The following is a 20486-nucleotide window of genomic DNA, read 5'->3' as shown; positions in this document are numbered from 1 at the left end:
TAAGACATTACATGTGATAGGGAAGCATCCATCAGGAAAGTGTGATTATTGTCAGGAAACAGAGACCGTGGACCATGTATTGCTACAGTGTGGGCAGTGTCCGAGGGAAAGAGACAGAATGAGATCTAGTATGAGGGAGAAGGGGACACAGGAAATGATTTTAAAGAGTATATTATGTAGAACGTCATTAGCTATAGTCTCAAATATTTTGTTATCTTTTTTAAGAGAAACGGGGTTGGCTGGTAGGATTTCGTTTCTCCCTGTCTCTGGCCCACACTCCAGTACAGTAGGTGGCGGTAATGCACCATAACGTTGGATGCCAACCGCCGATAAACCCCACTGAAGAAGAAGAATAAGAAGAATTATTGCTGGCTTCTCAGCGGTCTTGTTAGCAGAGCTTGCGCCTTCACTCGGAAATAAACCTGGACACGATTAATCCAATCATTTCCGTCTCGCGCAGCCATGTAATTGCAAACTATTGGAGTAGTATATTTTTACCATGACAAAACACAACATTATCAAATAACATTAAAATTGGAAATAAATAATGTGCAATTTCGCTTTGCTTATACAAAAATTTAAACGTTCCCCCACAACGGAACACCAACCAAAATGGCGACCTTACATGTCAAAGAACCTCCTCATGATTGGCCGATTTTTATATTTTGATCATATTGATTGGTTGTTGTAACAATCTCTGTTTTGACAGCTGACTACCGTGGACCTCATTCTCATGTGCAGTACAGCGCGGAAAGTTGAATGAATAACTAAATAACGCAGCTAGCCTAAATGTGAGTATATTTGTAGCTACTTGCACTAATTCCATTGATTATTTTATCACAGTATTTTCAATGTATGCCAAATAAAATGCTAAAAGATATGTACGCTGAGCGTAAACAATGCGTTAATTAGGCACCCGCTTTAGCAAGCTTGCTAACGTCAGTTAGCCTAGCCCCTTGTTCATGACTCTCAGTTCTATTACATTACACTAGAGTGATGAAGGCGTCTTCTGTACGGGGAAGAGCCCCAACGCTCGGTCTGAACATTATCACGCATCGCTTGCGGTACGGTTTTGGAAACATAAGGACCTTAACTTTCATATCAGCGAGAATAATAATAAAATAAAAAAACGTTAAATTGATACAGACATTTTTAGGGTTAGTGTTCCCACACGGCAATATCTCCTCGTTACAGCGCGTGTTTTTGTGGAAGACAGAAGGACCACCTGTGCTAATTAGCTATCTAGCATGCTCCTAACACCTCTGTGTAAAGGAAGAATGCCGCCAGAAACCTGTTGTGAAAAATACTGTTGACTGCAAAATAGTGAAACATTAAAAAAAGTTATCATTTTTTAATATATTAACCTGTCACCAAATCATTGATTAAAACACACTGTTTTGCAATGCATAGTGTAGCCGGAGGACTGCTAGTTTCCGTCCTCCTCTGGATACATTGACTTAAATACAAACCTTAGGAGGCTCATCTAGCACTGCAGTGCATAAAATGTGATGAGTAGTTGACTCAAAGAGAGAGAAAGACAATAGTTGAACGGTTTTGAACAAATTAATTTCTTCAAAAATGATGGCGAAGCGCAAGAGAGATATATTTCATAGTATTTTTTTCACTTTCACTTCAGCTAATATGGTGACGATGCAGGCTGTGTGTAGTGATTATGATATGAAGGTTTGGCTTGGAAAGGTTTTTTCGTCTGGTCACAGACAGCTGATGTGTTTCGCACTGAAGTTCACAAGCGGAAGGGAAAAGGTTATAGAAAAAGAGCGCGTAGATGTGAGAAGGAATTATACAATGAGCAAAGTGATCATGCTGTTTGTATATGGCTTCTATGAAAGTGAACTGTGTTTGCGTGTGTTCAGGGGTGTGTTCATTCCACCCATTCTGTTGAAAAACATTTCCTAAACGGAAGCAAATCAAATTGTTTTTGTCACATGTGCCGAATACCTTACTGTGAAATGCTTACTTAATCAACAATGCAGTTTTAAGAATATAGAGTTAAGAAAATATTTACTAAATAAACTAAAGTAAAAAAATATATAAAAAAATACACAGTGGCCTATATACAGGGGGTACCGAGTCAATGTGCAGGTTAGTCGAGGTAATATGTACATGTACAGTGGGGAAAAAAGTATTTAGTCAGCCACCAATTGTGCAAGTTCTCCCACTTAAAAAGATGAGAGGCCTGTAATTTTCATCATAGGTACACGTCAACTATGACAGACAAAATGAGAAAAAAAATCCAGAAAATCACATTGTAGGATTTTTTATGAATTTATTTGCAAATTATGGTGGAAAATAAGTATTTGGTCAATAACAAAAGTTTCTCAATACTTTGTTATATACCCTTTGTTGAGTTGACGAGTTGAGTTTTTACCAAAAAGTTCTATTTTGGTTTCATCTGACCATATGACATTCTCCCAATTCTCTTCTGGATCATCCAAATGCACTCTAGCAAACTTCAGACGGGCCTGGACATGTACTGGCTTAAGCAGGGGGACACATCTGGCACTGCAGGATTTGAGTCCCTGGCGGCGTAGTGTGTTACTGATGGTACAATCCCAAGATGGCGTAGCAGTACGGTCGCTTTTATTTTTCGTCCTGTGTAAATATCCCGTTTCTTGTTTTTTTTGTCTATATTTCTAAATTTTTTACTTTCACTCTTTAACTAAATATACTCTCCTGCAACCCGCCTCACCCAACGTGGAAAGGATTCTATTATTTCTTTATAACTTTCATCAAGAACCGTAAGCTGAAACGTGTGTAGCCGCAATCTGAATTGGCTACCTGCTATTAGTTACCGTTAGCGTCTCCACCACTGTCCGTGGCCTACACTATCCACCAGCCAGCTCTAGCTAGCCTGGACAATTGGTCGGCCAGTCTGCACAGCGTGCTATCGACCCAGCGTGCTATCGACCCATAGCTTATTGGACTTTCTGCCGGAATCACTGGACCCTAGCGCCGGATCATCACAACCAGCTAGCTAGCTGCAACTAAATGGCTACGTGTTATTAGTCACTGTTAGCGTCTTCATCTTTGTCCGTGGCCTACACTATCCACCAGCCAGCTCTAGCTAGCCTGGACAATTCGTCGGCCAGTCTGCACAGCGTGCTATCGACCCAGCGTGCTATCGACCCATAGCTTATTGGACTTTCTGCCGGAATCACTGGACCCTAGCGCCGGATCATCACAACCAGCTAGCTAGTTGCAACCTGTTGCTGGCTGATACCATTGCCATATAGCAAGCACCAGTTAGCCTTGAGCTAGCCTGCTAGCTCCCCTGCTAGCTGTGCTGAAGCACCAATTTGAACTGCTCTCGGACTCACATATTGCTGTTCACTGGACCTTATGATCACTCAGCTGCACAGCTGATGCCTGCTGGACTGTTCCTTTACACGGTACTCTGTCCTGTTTTTCTGTTTAGTCTTAGCCCAAACGTTATCGCTATTTCCAGTTGTGTCTTAGCTCTCTCTAATAACACGTGACTGCTTTATGCCTCTCTCCTATGTCAATTATGCCTTGCCTATTGCTGTTTGGGTTAGTTCTTATTATACAATTTCAATGTAGAACCCCTAGTCCCTCTCAAACTGTCTCATATAGTTCCTTTGTTCCCCCCATACACGCCGAGACCGGCTCAATCGATGCCTCCAATGATGCTATCTCTTTCATTGTTACCCAACACTTAGGATTACCTGAACTGTACTCATATCCTTCCATATCCTTTTCTGTACATAATGCCCTGAATCTTTTCTACAACGCCCGGAGAACTGCCCCTTTATTCTATGTACCCAACGCACTAGAAGACCAGTTCTTAAAGCCTTTAGTCGTATCCTTATTCTACTCCTCCTCTGTTCCTCTGGTGATGTAGAGGCTAACCCAGGCCCTGCAGCCCCCAGTATCACTCCTACTCCCCAGGAGCTATCATTTATTGACTTCTGTAACCGTAAAAGTCTTGGTTTTCTGCACATAAATATCAGAAGCCTCCTTCCTAAGTTTGAGTTATTCACTGCGTTAGCACACTCCGCCAACCCTGATGTTCTAGCAGTGTCTGAATCCTGGCTTAGGAAGGCCACCAAAAATTCTGAAATTTCCATCCCCAACTATAACATTTTCCGTCTAGATAGAACTGCCAAAGGGGGTGGAGTTGCAATCTACTGTAGAGATAGCCTGCAGAGCTCCATCATACTATCCAGGTCTGTGCCCAAACAGTTTGAGCTTTTAGTTCTAAAAATCCACCTTTCCAGAAATAAATCTCTCACTGTTGCCGCTTGCTACAGACCCCCCTCAGCCCCCAGCTGTGCCCTGGACACCATATGTGAACTGATTGCCCCCATCTATCCTCAGAGTTCGTACTGCTTGGTGACCTAAATTGGGATATGCTTAATACCCCAGCCATCCTACAATCCAAGCTAGATGCCCTCAACCTCACGCAAATTATCAACGAACCTACCAGGTACAACCCTAAATCCGTAAACATGGGTACCCTCATAGATATCATCCTGACTAACTTACCCTCTAAATACACCTCCGCTGTCTTCAACCAGGATCTCAGCGATCACTGCCTTATTGCCTGCGTCCGTAACGGGTCCGCGGTCAAACGACCACCCCTCATCACTGTCAAACGCTCCCAAAAACACTTCAGCGAGCAGGCCTTCCTAACTGACCTGGCCCAGGTATCCTGGATGGATATAGATCTCATTCCGTCAGTAGAGGATGCCTGGTTGTTCTTTAAAAGTAATTTCCTCTCAATCTTAAATAGACATGCCCCATTCAAAAAATACAGAACTAAGAACAGATATAGCCCCTGGTTCTCCTCAGACTTGACTGCCCTTGACCAGCACAAAAACATCCTGTGGCGTACTGCATTAGCATCAAATAGCCCCGTGATATGCAACTTTTCAGGGAAGTTAGGAACCAATATACACAAGCAGTTAGGAAAGCAAAGGCTAACTTTTTCAAACAGAAATTTGCATCCTGTAGCACTAACTCCAAAAAGTTTTGGGACACTGTAAAGTCCATGGAAAATAAGAGCACTTCCTCCCAGCTGCCCACTGCACTGAGGCTAGGAAACACTATCACCACCGATAAATCTACAATAATCGAGAATTTCAACAAGCATTTTGCTACGGCTGGCCATGCTTTCCACCTGGCTACCACTACCCCGGCCACCAGCTCTGCACCCTCCGCTGCAACTTGCCCATGCCCCCCGCTTCTCCTTCACACAAATCCAGACAGCTGATGTTCTAAAAGAGCTGCAAAATCTGGACCCCTACAAATCATCTGGACTAGACAATCTGGACCCTTTCTTTCTAAAACTAGCCGCCGAAATTGTCGCAACCCCTATTACTAGCCTGTTCAACCTCTTTTCGTAACGTCTGAGATCCCCAGAGATTGGAAAGCTGCCGCGGTCATCCCCCTCTTCAAAGGGGGGTGACACTCTAGATCCAAACTGTTACAGACCCATATCCATCCTGCCCTGCCTTTCAAAAGTTTTTGAAAGCCAAGTCAACAAACAGATCACCAACCATTTCGAATCCCACCGTACCTTCTCTGCTATGCAATCCGGTTTCCGAGCTGGTCATGGGTGCACTTCAGCCACGCTCAAGGTCCTAAATGATATTATAACCGCGATCGATAATAGACAGTACTGTGCAGCCGTTTTCATTGACCTGGCCAAGGCTTTCGACTCTGTCAACCACCGCATTCTTATTGGCAGACTAAATAGCCTTGGTTTCTCTAATGACTGCCTCGCCTGGTTCACCAACTACTTCTCAGATAGAGTTCAATGTGTCAAATCGGAGGGCCTGTTGTCTGGACCTATGGCAGTCTCTATGGGGGTGCCACAGGGTTCAATTCTTGGGCCAACTCTTTTCTCTGTGTATATCAATGACGTCGCTCTTGCTGCTGGTGACTCTCAGATCCACCTCTACGCAGACGACACCATTTTGTATACATCTGGCCCTTCATTGGACACTGTGTTAACAAACCTCCAAACGAGCTTCAATTCCATACAACACTCCTTCAGTAGCCTCCAACTGCTCTTAAACACTAGTAAAACAAAATGCATGCTCTTCAACCGAACGCTGCTTGCACCCGCCCACCCGACTAGAATCACTACTCTAGACGGGTCTGACCTAGAGTACGTGGACAACTACAAATATCTAGGTGTCTGGTTAGACTGTAAACTCTCCTTCCAGACTCACATTAAGAATCTCCAATCCAAAGTTAAATCTAGAATCGGTTTCCTATTTCGCAACAAAGCCTCCTTCACTCATGCTGCCAAACATGCCCTTGTAAAACTGACTATCCTACCGATCCTTGACTTCGGCGATGTCATTTACAAAATAGCCTCCAACACTCTACTCAGCAAATTGGATGTTGTCTATCACAGTGCCATCCGTTTTGTCTCCAAAGCCCCATATAATACCCACCACTGTGACCTGTACGCTCTTGTTGGCTGGTCCTCACTACATATTCGTCGCCAAACCCACTGGCTCCAGGCCATCTATAAATCACTGCTAGGCAAATCCCCGCCTTATCTTAGCTCATTGGTCACCATAGCAACACCCACCCGTAGTCTGCGCTCCAGCGGGTATATCTCACTGGTCATCCCCAAAGCCAACACCTCCTTTGGCCGCAATTCCTTCCAGTTCTCTGCTGCCAATGACTGGAACAAACTGCAAAAATCTCTGAAGCTGGAGACGCTTATCTCCCTCACTAACTTTAGGCATCAGTTGTCAGAGCACCTTACCGATCACTGCACCTGTACACAGACCATCTGAAATTAGCCCGCCCAACTACCTCATCCCTATATTGTTATTTATTTTGCTCATCTGTACCCCAGTATCTCTATTTGCACATCATCTCTTGCACATCATTCCAGTGTTAATACTAAATTGTAATTATTTTGCACTATAGCCTATTTTATTGCCTTACCTCCATAACTTGCTAAATTTGCACACTGTATATTAATTGTATTTCTGTTGTATTTTTTTGATTTTTGTTTTGTTTTACCCCATATGTAACTCTGTGTTGTTGTTTTTATCGCACTGCTATGCTTTATCTTGGCCAGGTCGCAGTTGTAAATGAGAACTTGTTCTCAACTGGTTTACCTGGTTAAATAAAGGTGAAATAAAAAAAAATAAAAAATAAATGGTAGGCTTTGTTACTTTGGTCCCAGCTCTCTGATGGTCATTCACTAGGTCCCCCCGTGTGGTTCTGGGATTTTTGCTCACCGTTCATGTGATCATTTTGACCCCACGGGGTGAGATCTTGCGTGGAGCCCCAGATCGAGGGAGATTATCAGTGGTCTTGTATGTCTTCCATTTCCTAATAATTGCTCCCACAGTTGATTTCTTCAAACCAAGCTGCTTACCTATTGCAGATTCAGTCTTCCCAGCCTGGTGCAGGTCTACAATTTTGTTTCTGGTGTCCTTTGACAGCTCTTTGGTCTTGGCCATAGTGGAGTTTGGAGTGTGACTGTTTGAGGTTGTGGACAGGTGTCTTTTATACTGATAACAAGTTCAAACAGGTGCCATTAATACAGGTAACGAGTGGAGGACAGAGGAGCCTCTTAAAGAAGAAGTTACAGGTCTGTGAGAGCCAGAAATCTTGCTTGTTTGTAGGTGACCAAATACTTATTTTCCACCATAATTTGCAAATAAATTCATAAAAAATCCTACAATGTAATTTTCTGGATTTTTTTTCCTCAATTTGTCTGTCATAGTTGACGTGTACCTATGATGAAAATTACAGGCCTCTCTCATCTTTTTAAGTGGGAGAACTTGCACAATTGGTGGCTGACTAAATACTTTTTTCCCCCACTGTAGGTAGGGGTAAAGTGACTATGCATAGACAATAAACAGCAAGTAGCAGCAGTGTAAAAACAAAGGGAGGGGTGTCAATGCAAATTGACTTGGTTCTCCGGTACCGCATGCCGTGTGGTAGCAGAGAGAACAGTCTATGATGTGGGTGACTGGAGTCTTTTACAATTTTTTGGGCCTTCCTCTGACACCACCTAGTATATAGGTCCTGGATGGCAGGAAGCTTGTCCCCAGTGATGTACTGGGCCGTACACAGTACCCTCTGTAGCACCTTATGGTCGGATGCCGAGCAGTTGCCATACCAGGCGGTGATGCAACCGGTTAGGATGCTCTCGATGGTGCAGCTGTATACCTTTTTGAGGATCTGGGGACCCATGCCAAATCTTTTCTGTCTCCTAAGGGGGATTTTCTTTTTGGAATGGAATGAAACAGGGATAAACATACCTGAATGTGTCCAATAGAAACTCTTGTTTACAACTGTTGGACTAATGATTACACCCTTGATCAGCTAGATGTAGGCAAGTGTGTGCAAGGCGGTATTGAATGTGTCACTGTCTGTCACCTTGATTATTCAACATTTTCTCTCGACCTGTGCACCTACGTTGTAAACTTTCATTCATAGGCTAGGTTGTAGCAAAATTAGAGTAGCCTAAACCTATCGTAGTAGCCTAAACCTATCGTAGTAGCCTAAACCTATCAACGTTACATTAAGCTGGGTGAATGGAATATGAATGACAGTCATCCAATATGCTGTAACAGAAATAAAGCCATGCTCATTAAAAAAAAATTGCGGCACCGACCGCCACTGGTGTACAGTAAGTGTGTATTTTGCATTTGTGAAATTATTTAGATGTGATATGAAAGTAATGTGCTTTATGTTTCTAGAACCGTATTGCAATTGAGAATCGATTCACTTTTAGATGGAGTATTTTACTGTTTTGGCTGCCAGAGCCAGTCTACCTCTGAAAATAATAAAAGTTCCTTGGACCTTAAGGAGTAGGGTAACGGTAATGTTAGGCTCCTTAAAAGTAGGGACGTGAAACGTTCAGGATGCTGCACAGACACTGGAGACTATAGTCTAGAGTGCCAGGTTAAATTGTTTGAGAGCATTTTTAAACTCTCTAAATGGTTAAATTAGTGATTATTGCTTTTTGAGGTCGGTTCGATTTCGGTTAGATTATTACAAAATAATCTTGGTTTTCGGTTTCGATTATTTGAGTTGAATGTTGTAACAACACAGAATAAAACAGTTAATAAGGTAGTGACTGCCCATTAGTACTTATCACTTATTAACCATAATTTATTCACATTACTTTAATAAAATATTTAAGTTGTGTATATTACATTTGTTTTATTTGATGACTTTATTATTTCATTCCAAGTCATCATCTCATCTCTAGAGCTGCTGCCTATGCTGTCTGACAAAATCACTATTTTGTAGTTCTTCAAAGTAATAAGGCATACTTTTATGACTGCTGAATACCAACTACATTTTATTCCGAGTGGCGCAGTGGTCTTAGCTGTGCCGCTAGAGATCCTGGTTCGTATCCAGGCTCTGTCGTAGCCGGCCGCGACCGGGAGACCCATGGGGCGGCGCACAATTGGCCCAGCGTTGTCCAGGGTAGGGGAGGGAATGGCCAGCAGGGATGTAGCTCAGTTGGTAGAGCATGGCGTTTGCAACGCCAGGGTTGTGGGTTCGATTCCCACGGGGGGCCAGTATGAGAAAAAAGAAAAAATATTAATAATGTATGCACTCACTAACTGTAAGTCGCTCTGGATAAGAGCGTCTGCTAAATGACTAAAAATTTTTTTTAAAAATATATCAGTCATTTAGATCATGTATTTTCAGGTAGAGATACCTCGCGAAGCAACAGCTGCTCTCTATATCCCCCTCAAGATGGCACGTCTTCTGTCTCTTCAGTAGCAGGCATAAAAGAAACACAGACCGAACAAGTAGATGCGATTATGGTCATTGTAGTTAATTACGACGTTTTATGCGCTAAACTATGTAGAATATTGGCCTGTTGGAAACTACAACTCTCTACTACATCGCACAGTTCAGGTTGGATCTGATTTATCTCTAGAGAAACTGTGCAATATGCGCATTGAGCTCACAGAAAAAAGCAGAACGAAAAGGAATTCAAATAATTGAACCGATGTTGCACAATTAGGTGATTTAAAAACCGAAAATTAATCGACATTTCGGATAATCGCTCTGCACTAGTCATTGTTGAAATAGTTTGTGAGTGGGAAACATATACAGTGCATTCGGGACACATTGACTTTTTCCACATTTTGTTACATTACAGCCTTATCTAAAATTTATTAAATAGATTTTTTTCCCTTATCAATCTACACACAATACCCCATAATGACAAAGCAAAAACAGGTTTTTAGAAATTCTTGCAAATTTATTAAAAATATAAAACTGAAATATCACATTTAGATAAGTATTCAGACCCTTTACTCAATACTTTGTTGAAGAACCTTTGGCAGCGATTACGGCCTTGAGCCTGCTTGGGTATGGCGCTACAAGATTGGCTCACCTGTATTTGGGGAGTTTCTCCCATTCTTCTCTGCAGATCCTCTCGAGCCCTGTCAGGTTGGATGGGGAGCATCGCTGCACAGCTATTTTCATGTCTCTCCAGAGATGTTCGATCGGTTTCAAGTCCGGGCTCTGTCTGGGCCACTTAAGGACATTCAGAGACTTGTCCCGAAGCCACTCCTGCGTTGTCTTGGCTGTGTGCTTAGGGTCTTTGTCCTGTTGGAAGGTGAACCTTCGCCCCAGTCTAAGGTCCTGAGCACTCTGGAGCAGGTTTTCATCATGGATCTCTCTATACTTTGCTCCGTTTATATTTCCCTTGATCCTGACTAGTCTCCCAGTCCATGCCGCTGAAAAACATCCCCCACAGCATGATGCTGCCACCACCATGCTTCACCGTAGGGATGGTGCCAGGTTTCCTCCAGACGTGACGCTTGGCATTCAGGGCAAAGACTTCAATCTTGGTTTCATCAGACCAGAGAATCTTGTTTCTCATGGTCTGAGAGTCCTTTAGGTGCCTTTTGGCAAACTCCAAGTGGGTTGTCATGTGCATTTTACTGAGGAGTGGCTTCCGTCTGGCCACTCTACCATAAAGGCCTGATTGGTGGAGTGCTGTAGAGATGGTTGTCCTTCTAGAAGGTTGTCCCATCTCCACAGAGGAACTCTGGAGCTCTGTCAGAGTGACCGTCGGGTTCTTGGTCACCTTCCTGACCAAGGCCCTTCTCCCCCGATTGCTCAGTTTGGCCGGGCGGCCAGCTCTAGGAAGAGTCTTGGTGGTTCCAAACTTCTTCCATTTAAGAATGATAGAGGCCACTGTGTTCTTGGGGACCTTTGATGCTGCAGAATTTTTTGGGTAACCTTCCCCAGGTCTGTGCCTCGACACAATCCTGTGTTGGAGCTCTACGGACAATTCCTTGGACCTCATGGCTTGGTTTTTGCTCTGACATGCGCTGTCAACTGTGGGACCTTCAATTGTTCAATAAATTGAATTTACCACGGGTGAACTCCAATCAAGTTGTAGCAACATCTCAAGGATGATCAATGGAAACAGGATGCACCTGAGCTCAATTTCGAGTCTCATCGCAAAGGGCTGAATACTTATGTAAATAAGGTATTGCTGTTTTTTATTTTAAATACATTTGCAAAGATTTCTAAAAACCAGTTTTTGCTTTGTCATTATGGGTATTGTGTGCAGATTGATGAGGGGAAAAAACTATGTCATATTTTTTATAATAAGGCTGTAACGTAACAAAATGTGGAAAAACTCAAGGTGTCGGAATACTTTCCGAATGTGCTGAACTATCACCCTAAATTGACATGTTGAATTATTTTGCCATAGTCAATTATTGAATATTGAGCTTATTTCCCTAATGTGTTTGTGTTACTACCTTACACATGTTTGCATTTTCACCCCATCAAATTGAATGGAATTGCACATACCTTGTCACCTCAGATTGATGATGTTAGTGTAAAAGTATATAGTCATCATGATGAGATAAGATTGAGTGCTTAAAACAGATGAATATCTTTGGTTTTGTACCATTGATTTTGTCACACGCACTGGGATGCGCAGGACTTAGAACGCAGAGTTAATAAAATGGCACGGAAATTCGGGGTGGTCTCTCTATAAAAGTCGATGGCCACACACCAATACATGGATTTGGCAGTCAAACTATCCATTAAATAGGAGCCAACCGTTTTCAATGTTGATATCCTATGCCACATCGTGATTCGTTTAATTTAACTAACAGAAAAAGTGGTATGTTATAAGCCTTCTACAAGTTCTCATCTAACCATGTTATTCCAAGATTCTGTGTGTCCTAAACAGCGCTACACCTGAAACGTTTCCCCCTGTTCTTATTGATTTCAGCATGATATCGATGGAACTGATTAACAAAGAAAGTGTTGCCTTACACTTACCGCGTTGGTGACCCACTTGAATCAAAATGCAACCATTCAAAATGTAGGCATAGCTAGCGGTCTTCTACAAATTGCCCTCTAACCAGTGATGTACACATTATTCCCAGATTCCGTGTGGTTTTTGAGGTGTTCGTTTTAGCAGGACATGCAACCTCATCTCCCCCTTCTCGCGCAATTGATATCGATGTGATATCGATATGAGTTATTGACAAATAAGTGTTGCGTTTCTCTTTCCATTTTGGAGACGCCCAAATCAAAATGCATCACTCCAAAATGTAGCTGACTTTCTGCAGGTTGTTCTCTTACCATGTAAAAATATCTCCAGTTTCCATGTAGTATTTTTGACACCACAGTCCACAAAGCAAGTCCTACAGGCTTTGTGTGTATGTACTAGGGCTGACCCCAATTAGTCCACTGGTCGATTGTTTGGTCGTTAGGCTGTTGGTCGACCGAGATTGTTTTAGTCGTGCAGCCCCCTGTTAATGTAAATAGACTGCTCTGGACTGGGCCATTTGCTTCGTAATGAGAAACAATGGATTGTCTTTGACTTTAGACTATCCAACCATCAATGCATACTACAGTACTTGACAATTCAACTACCAATGCAAACTAACCTACTTACTTTAATAGGAAATAGTTTAAATTGTGATGTAAACAGAATACCACCTTTCCCGCATTAGTCATTAAGATGGCTTGTAATATTTTTCCCAGATTCGGATGATGACCTCACAGTGAACCGGCGGTCCCGTTGTCGGAAGGCCCTGAGAGACAGTGACAGCGAGGAGGAGGTGCATGAGATGGCAGAGGCTCTGGTCCTGTCAGCATCCAGCGGAGATGAGATGGAGACTGCTGAGGAAGAGGTCAAAAGGGCAGAATTAAAGAGCAAGAAGGTATCCCGGATAGCCCCTATCGACAGTGATGAGAGTGCGCCAGAGAAGGAGGAAGGGCTGGTAAAAAAGGATGTGGTAGGGAAGCGGGAGAAGAGCCAGAGACACAGAGAGAAGAAAGAGAAGTGCAGCAAAGCTGTGGAGCGACTGAAGAAGAAAGTGAGACCTGAGGAGGTGGGGTTGAGTTATAGTGATAGAAAAAGTGACCGTGTAAAATGAAGAGTTTTGATTCAAAGTAAATACTATTTTTCTAATGAAGTAAAGACTAGTTTTCCCATCACTCTCTGTTTTGTAGGAGACCCCTTTGCCCGTGCTCAGAATGACAGCGGCTGTCTCCTTGGTGACAATGACCTATATGACGCTGGTCTGGATGATGATGAAGAGGAAGAGTCTCTGGACGCCATCAGAGCAGCAGTAAAGCAGAAAGCCAAGAAGCACAAGGTAAGAGTAATATTTAAAAGTCCTATCTGTAGTTCAGGAGTAGGTGTGAGGTCACTAAAAAGTAAACGTATGCCCAAAATAAATCACCCAGGATAACTTCTTGAATGTGAAGTGGTTTGTGAGTTCATTTGAGTTTATGGCTAATCTTACATAGCTTTGTCTCTGTATATTGTGCTGTGCAGGTAGACAATGCACTGTATTGTACGTCAGAACTATGCTCTGTATCTTTTCCTCAGGAGCCTTTATTTGATGATGATGATGATGAGGAGGAAGATGATGAGGCTGGACCGAAACAGCGTCCCCAGGAGAGGAAGGCAGCTCGAGCCAGCAAGGAGGCCATGAAGCAGCTGCACAGTGAGACCCAGAGGCTGGTCCGAGGTCAGTTTGTTTTTACCTTCATATTACAATAGTGTGTCCCTATATGGAGTGTATTGCCCGTGTTCCACTATGCTTTGTCTCTACATGGCTTGTTACACACTTTTCTTGTGTGGCTTTATTGTCCAACCCAGTCTTTCTTGTTACATGTTCTTAATTCCTTTGCAGAATCCACATGTGGGCTGCCCTACCACATGCCTGAGCCCAAGAGCATCGACCAGTTCTTCAAGAGGAGAGCCCGACCTGAGGGTTCTGCTATGGCACTATTGAAGTAAGTAGACATTTTTCTACCAGGATTTCTTTACTTCTACCAGCTTTGTCTTTGCAATTACCGAACTATGCTCATCTGGTTTTGCGATTGCTACATCCATTCTTGGACTTTTAAAGTATTGATACATACCCATTGATTCTTTAAGAATATAACTTATAAATGCTTCATGAGCTTTGTTCAACTGTCATACCCTATCAGAACCCAAAATAACTTGTTTAACTCCTTTGTTTGTCAACAATATAATTGTAAACAAACACTGTATGGCCTCAAAATATGGTTAAAACGATAATTGTTATATAGGTGGTGGTAATGGGGGGGGATCAATACAGTTACATATCGCAATATTATTTCGGATGATATTATATCGATACTTTGACTCAAAGTATCGATAAAATATATATATATATATATATATATACACACACACACACACATACAGTACCAGTCAAAAGTTTGGACACACCTACTCATTCAAGTGTTTTTCTTTATTTTTACTATTTTCTACATTGTAGAATAATAGTGAAGACATCAAAACTATGAAATAACACATATGGAATCTTCTTCTTATTGGTGTCCTTTAGTAATGGTTTCTTTGCAGTAATTCGACCATGAAGGCCTGATTCATGCTGTCTCCTCTGAACAGTTGATGTTGAGATGTGTCTGTTACTTGAACACTGTGAAGCATTGATTTGGGCTGCAATCTGAGGTGCAGTTAACTCTAATGAACTTATCCTCTGCAGCAGAGGTAACTCTGGATCTTCCTTTCCTGTGGCGGTCCTCATGCGAGCCAGTTTCATCATAGTAAAAATAAAGAAAAATCCTTGAATGAGTAGGTGTGTCCAAACTTTTTTGACCCAACACACCTCCAGGCTGTGTAAGGGCTATTTTACCAAGAAGGAGAGTGAATGAGTGCTGCATCAGATGACCTGGCCTCCACAATCCCTCGACCTCAACCCAATTGAGATGGCTTGGGATGAGTTGGATGGCAGAGTGAAGGAAAAGCAGCCAACAAGTGCTCAGCATATGTGGGAACTCCTTCAAGATAGTTGGAAAAGCATTCCAGGTGAAGCTGGTTGAGAGAATGCCAAGAGTTTGCAAAGCTGTCATTTACATTTACATTTTAGTCATTTAGCAGACGCTCTTATCTTAGCCCCAGATCGAGGGAGATTATCAGTGGTCTTGTATGTCTTCCATTTCCTAATAATTGCTCCCACAGTTGATTTCTTCAAACCAAGCTGCTTACCTATTGCAGATTCAGTCTTCCCAGCCTGGTGCAGGTCTACAATTTTGTTTCTGGTGTCCTTTGACAGCTCTTTGGTCTTGGCCATAGTGGAGTTTGGAGTGTGACTGTTTGAGGTTGTGGACAGGTGTCTTTTTATACTGATAACAAGTTCAAACAGGTGCCATTAATACAGGTAACGAGTGGAGGACAGAGGAGCCTCTTAAAGAAGAAGTTACAGGTCTGTGAGAGACAGAAATCTTGCTTGTTTGTAGGTGACCAAATACTTATTTTCCACCATAATCTGCAAATAAATTCATTACAAATCCTACAATGTGATTTTCTGGATTTTTTTCTCTCAATTTGTCTGTCATAGTTGACGTGTACCTATGATGAAAATTACAGGCCTCTCTCATCTTTTTAAGTGGGAGAACTTGCACAATTGGTGGCTGACTAAATACTTTTTTTCCCCCACTGTATGCTGTAGCTTAGACCCTGCTTTACAGAATCTGAGGTTTTTGTGTTGTGCCCGCCATCTGTTGAGACACACACAACATGCTCTTGAATACAGGGTGGGTGTCATTTAAATCATATAAATAGAATTCATAGAATGGACGTATCCCTTCAGACCACTGCAATTCTGCTGGTCACCACAAATGTTAATTGCATTGAAATTGTAACTTTTCATTTCTACCACAAAGATGGCCACCGGTCCACCCACCGTCGAATGTCAACTTAAATGGTCATGTATATTCTATTATCAGTATTTCTATGATTTTTAATAGTTCTCATATGGAGGATTGACAGTATAATTTAGAACTACAGATTTTCCCATTCAAGTCAACATTCTTTGACATGTGGACCTCCAACTATCTTTGTGGTACCATTTTTGAAAGTCGAAATTACTATTTTATTCCAATTTTAGTACATTTATCACCCACCCTGTAGTCAAGAGCATGTGTCTCAACCGATGGCGGGCACAAGACAAAAACCTCAGATAATGTAAAATAGGGTCTATGCGAATATGGAGGAGAAAAAATGTGATTTGACTCATTTTTAGATAATTGATGTTTAAGATAAAAAATAAAGGACAATTTGAATTTAACCCCTTACACTCATGGGAATTGGCCTAAATGGACAGGGCTACATTTGAATGTTTCTTACAGAGGAAATATGGAAAGGATATGCATAAACATGGTAGCAATTTAAAGGGAACAATTTGGAGATTATGGGGAAATTATTTGACTGAAGGTGAGGGCACAACAGTTCACCTGACACAAGACTGAATCCAAACATTACACTGTTGATTTTATGTGCGTTTTACATTTAATGTACTGTTCGCCACATTTGTTGATAACGAAACGACTATCTAAATTATAAAATATAATCTTAGTGTTAGATTTTCACAAGGCAATTCAGAGAATCAGATTGTAATTTTGGTGCGCATAGAATGGAGAGATGAGGGCATTCAGATGCGTGGTCCTCTGCAAATTTTCTTCACAATACAACAAACATAGGCTCGTTCTGTTCAGGACAACCCAGGGTATAACACCATATCATCTTGTAACTATACCTCAAACATAGTGATCATAAACGTTGACACTGTATATTACATGAGTTGTATGATATGGAAATGTGAAGTGCACATTTGGACTCGGGTGTTTGGCTTGCTTGTATGACATCAAAGCGGTATTTGTTATAATCCTCAACGTCTTATCATTCAAATTACATAGAGTCCTCGTAATTTCCAGCATTTACCTCACTCAGACAACAAAACATTTGCTAAAGTTGCCAAATTAGCAGAAGGGATCGGGGCAACTTCTTGCTGTACGCGGTGCTCAATTTCAGAATGGCTGTTAGTCAAAACCCATACAGAGCTGTGAAGCGGAGATCCTGAGCTCTGACGCCATGTCTCATGGTATGGTGGGGTATGCAAAATAGGTCCACTTTGAGCACATTTACATTTTGGCATTCAGGTTCAAAAAGTCACTTTCTGAGCACTTCTACAATGGGCAAATATATATTGAAAGTTTTGTTTAAATCTAAAGGGGTGCGGTCAAAAGGAGTACTCAGTACTCATAACTTGTAAGAGAAGGCTAACTCTGATTATGAAACTAACTTTTAAATCTCTTTCCCCAGGTTGGTCCGAGTCGTTATGGCGACCCCTTCATTTTCGCCACATTCCGTTCCCTCTGCACCTGGCTCGCAGAAGAGACTACCTGCCTCAAGGAGGAAGAGACCGCCCTCTTGCCCTTCCTGATGGGCTACGCCAGAAGCCATCTGCAGGGAGAGAGTAAGGACCAGTGTCTTTCCAATTGGATGTCTGTACGTTACTGCTCACAGGGAGGGGCTTGGACAGGCAAAGATGCTCTAAGGTAGGTTGACTCAACACAAAGGAAGGGGATTCTGATTCCAGTCCCAATTGAATTATTTTTTAAATTGCTCCTGATAACTGCATGCTGAGTTTAGTGTAGGATGTGGTGACAGTCCCAAGCTCTGTGCATTTATCAGGAGTTGACTGCATTTAGGAAACAGGATCTTATGGCACAGCCTCTCTCCCTTTCTCTTTTTTACTCTCTAGGTATCTCCTCCCAGCTCTATGCCACCTCTCTGCAGAGGATGCCCCAAGGAAGGTGTTAATCACCCTGGACACCCCGGCCCTCCTCGTGAACTTCCTAATCCAGGGATGGGGCAACCTACAGGGGAAAGGAGGGGCAGCATTAGCCCTGGACCCCAGTATGGAGACAGCCTGCTCGGCCCTGCTCAACTTTGCAGTCACGGAGCCGGAGCGAGTCAGGTACAAAATAAGTACAACACACAGCTGTCCTTGTAGAGACCAAAACGCACACGTATGTGTTGTATAGCGTATATGTGTGTATTTTGTAGTGACTGAAATGCATACATACGTTATACAAACACGTATAGCATAGTTTCATTGACAGACATGGAGTGATACTGGTGAATAGGTGGGATGGATTTTTATACACCAAAATTGGGGTCATTTTGTGTTGTTGACTATGAAAGATATGAAGATGAATTTCCCCCTCTGTCAGTAGTAAATAGTTCACTAACTGCAAGTTCACATTAGGTAGCAAAAGATTACAATTTAAATTGTGTGACAGAAAATCTGTAATGTGTGTTATTTATGCACAATCTCTCAGGAAGGACCCTTATTTCAAAAGCCTTGAGTCACTGTTGAGTGAACCACTTCCTGTTCTCCTGCACAAACCTCTTGATCCTGGCGGCCAATCTTTGTACTCTGGGGCTCATGATTGGCAGGCTTAAACCGGCTCCTAAAGGTGAGATACGTGGCTTTGTTTTTAGATGAATGAATGGGCAAATGTATGTCTTAATAGAAATGTTTATTTTTACAATTGTATAAATGTATGCCTAATACATTCCCCCTAAATTAATTGAAGCCTGTCTTCATATTTCTTCTACCATTTTCCAGCTCTGGTTGAAGTAGGCCAGAGGCGGTTCTCCTCCTCAGCCCTGCGGTTCCTCCGTGGTGCCCTGGACTCCAGCTCGGGCCCAGGCCCAGTTCGGGTGAGCCCTGCCTGGGAGGAGTGGTGGGAGGAGGCTGGGGAGCTGTGGAGGCTGGGCCTGCAGGCCCTGGCAGGCTGTGTGAAGACCCAGCCCTGGATCACGTAACCTGACCAGGAAAAAATCCAGGCTCTTCAGCCTCTAGAGACAAAGACAAAATGGCTGAATATATCATTATGTTTAGTAATGGGTTATATTTGCATTGTCATGTGCTTCCTGATAAACATTTCAGTTGTTTGTAAGATGGTACGACTGTATATAAGCAGTCTGTTACATGTATGAAAGTAGACTGTATATAAGCAGTCTGTTACATGTATGAAAGTAGACTGTATATAAGCAGTCTGTTACATGTATGAAAGTAAGTAAAGCATAAAATAAAGAATTATTTTGAAAAATATTTCATCTTAAATGTTGATTTCATTTGTAAGAAGAATGTTCTTTCAACAGAGAAGCGATAGCACGACTCCAACACCATCATTAAGTTTGCCGACGACACAACAGTGGTAGGCCTGATCACCGACAACGATGAGACAGCCTATAGGGAGGAGGTCAGAGACCTGGCCGTGTGGTGCCAGGACAACAACCTCTCCCTCAACATGACCAAGACAAAGGAGATGATTGTGGACTACAGGAAAAAAAAGAGGACTGAGCACGCCCCCATTCTCATCGACGGGGCTGTAGTGGAACAGGTTGAGAGCTTCAAGTTCCTTGGTGTCCACATCACCAACGAACTATCATGGTCCAAACACACCAAGACAGTCGTGAAGAGGGCACGACAAAGCCTATTCCCCCTCAGGAGACTGAAAAGATTTGGCATGGGTCCTCAGATCCTCAAAAATTATACAGCTGCACCATCGAGAGCATCCTGACTGGTTGCATCACCGCCTGGTATTGCAACTGCTTGGCCTCCGACCGCAAGGCACTACAGAGGGTAGTGCGTACGGCCCAGTACATCACTGGGGCCAAGCTTCCTGCCATCCAGGACCTCTATACCAGGCGGTGTCAGAGGAAGGCCCTCAAAATTGTCAAAGACTCCAGCCACCCTAGTCATAGACTGTTCTCTCTGCTACCGCACGGCAAGCGGTACCGGAGTGCCAAGTCTAGGTCCAAAAGACTTCTCAACAGCTTCTACCCCCAAGCCATAAGACTCCTGAACAGCTAATCATGGCTACCCAGACTATTTGCACTGCCCCCCCCACCCCATCCTTTTTACGCTGCTGCTACTCTGTTAATTATTTATGCATAGTCACTTTAACTCTACCCACATGTACATATTACCTCAACTACCTCAACTAGCCGGTGCCCCCGCACATTGACTCTGCAACGGTACCCCCCTGTATATATAGCCTCCCTACTGTTATTTTATTTTACTTCTGCTCTTTTTTTTCTCAACACTTTTTTTGTTGTTGTTTTATTTTTTACTTTTTTTGTTAAAAATAAATGCACTGTTGGT

General features: G+C 42.6%; 1 long non-coding RNA gene across 1 annotated transcript; it reads left to right on the top strand.

The window, feature by feature from the left end:
• Positions 1-658: 658 nt before the first annotated feature.
• LOC121586387 lies at positions 659-19430 on the top strand. The gene is made up of 9 exons (XR_006003935.2): positions 659-791; positions 13009-13358; positions 13480-13625; positions 13862-14003; positions 14169-14271; positions 17630-17865; positions 18072-18287; positions 18652-18789; positions 18942-19430. It is a non-coding gene; the product is annotated as an uncharacterized LOC121586387 (long non-coding RNA).
• Positions 19431-20486: the final 1056 nt, after the last annotated feature.

The sequence above is a fragment of the Coregonus clupeaformis genome, chromosome 17 (genome assembly GCF_020615455.1).
Source record: "Coregonus clupeaformis isolate EN_2021a chromosome 17, ASM2061545v1, whole genome shotgun sequence".
Lineage (NCBI taxonomy): Eukaryota > Metazoa > Chordata > Actinopteri > Salmoniformes > Salmonidae > Coregonus > Coregonus clupeaformis.
Note: the sequence above shows the minus strand (reverse complement) of the source record. Positions and strands in the feature narration are given on the sequence as shown.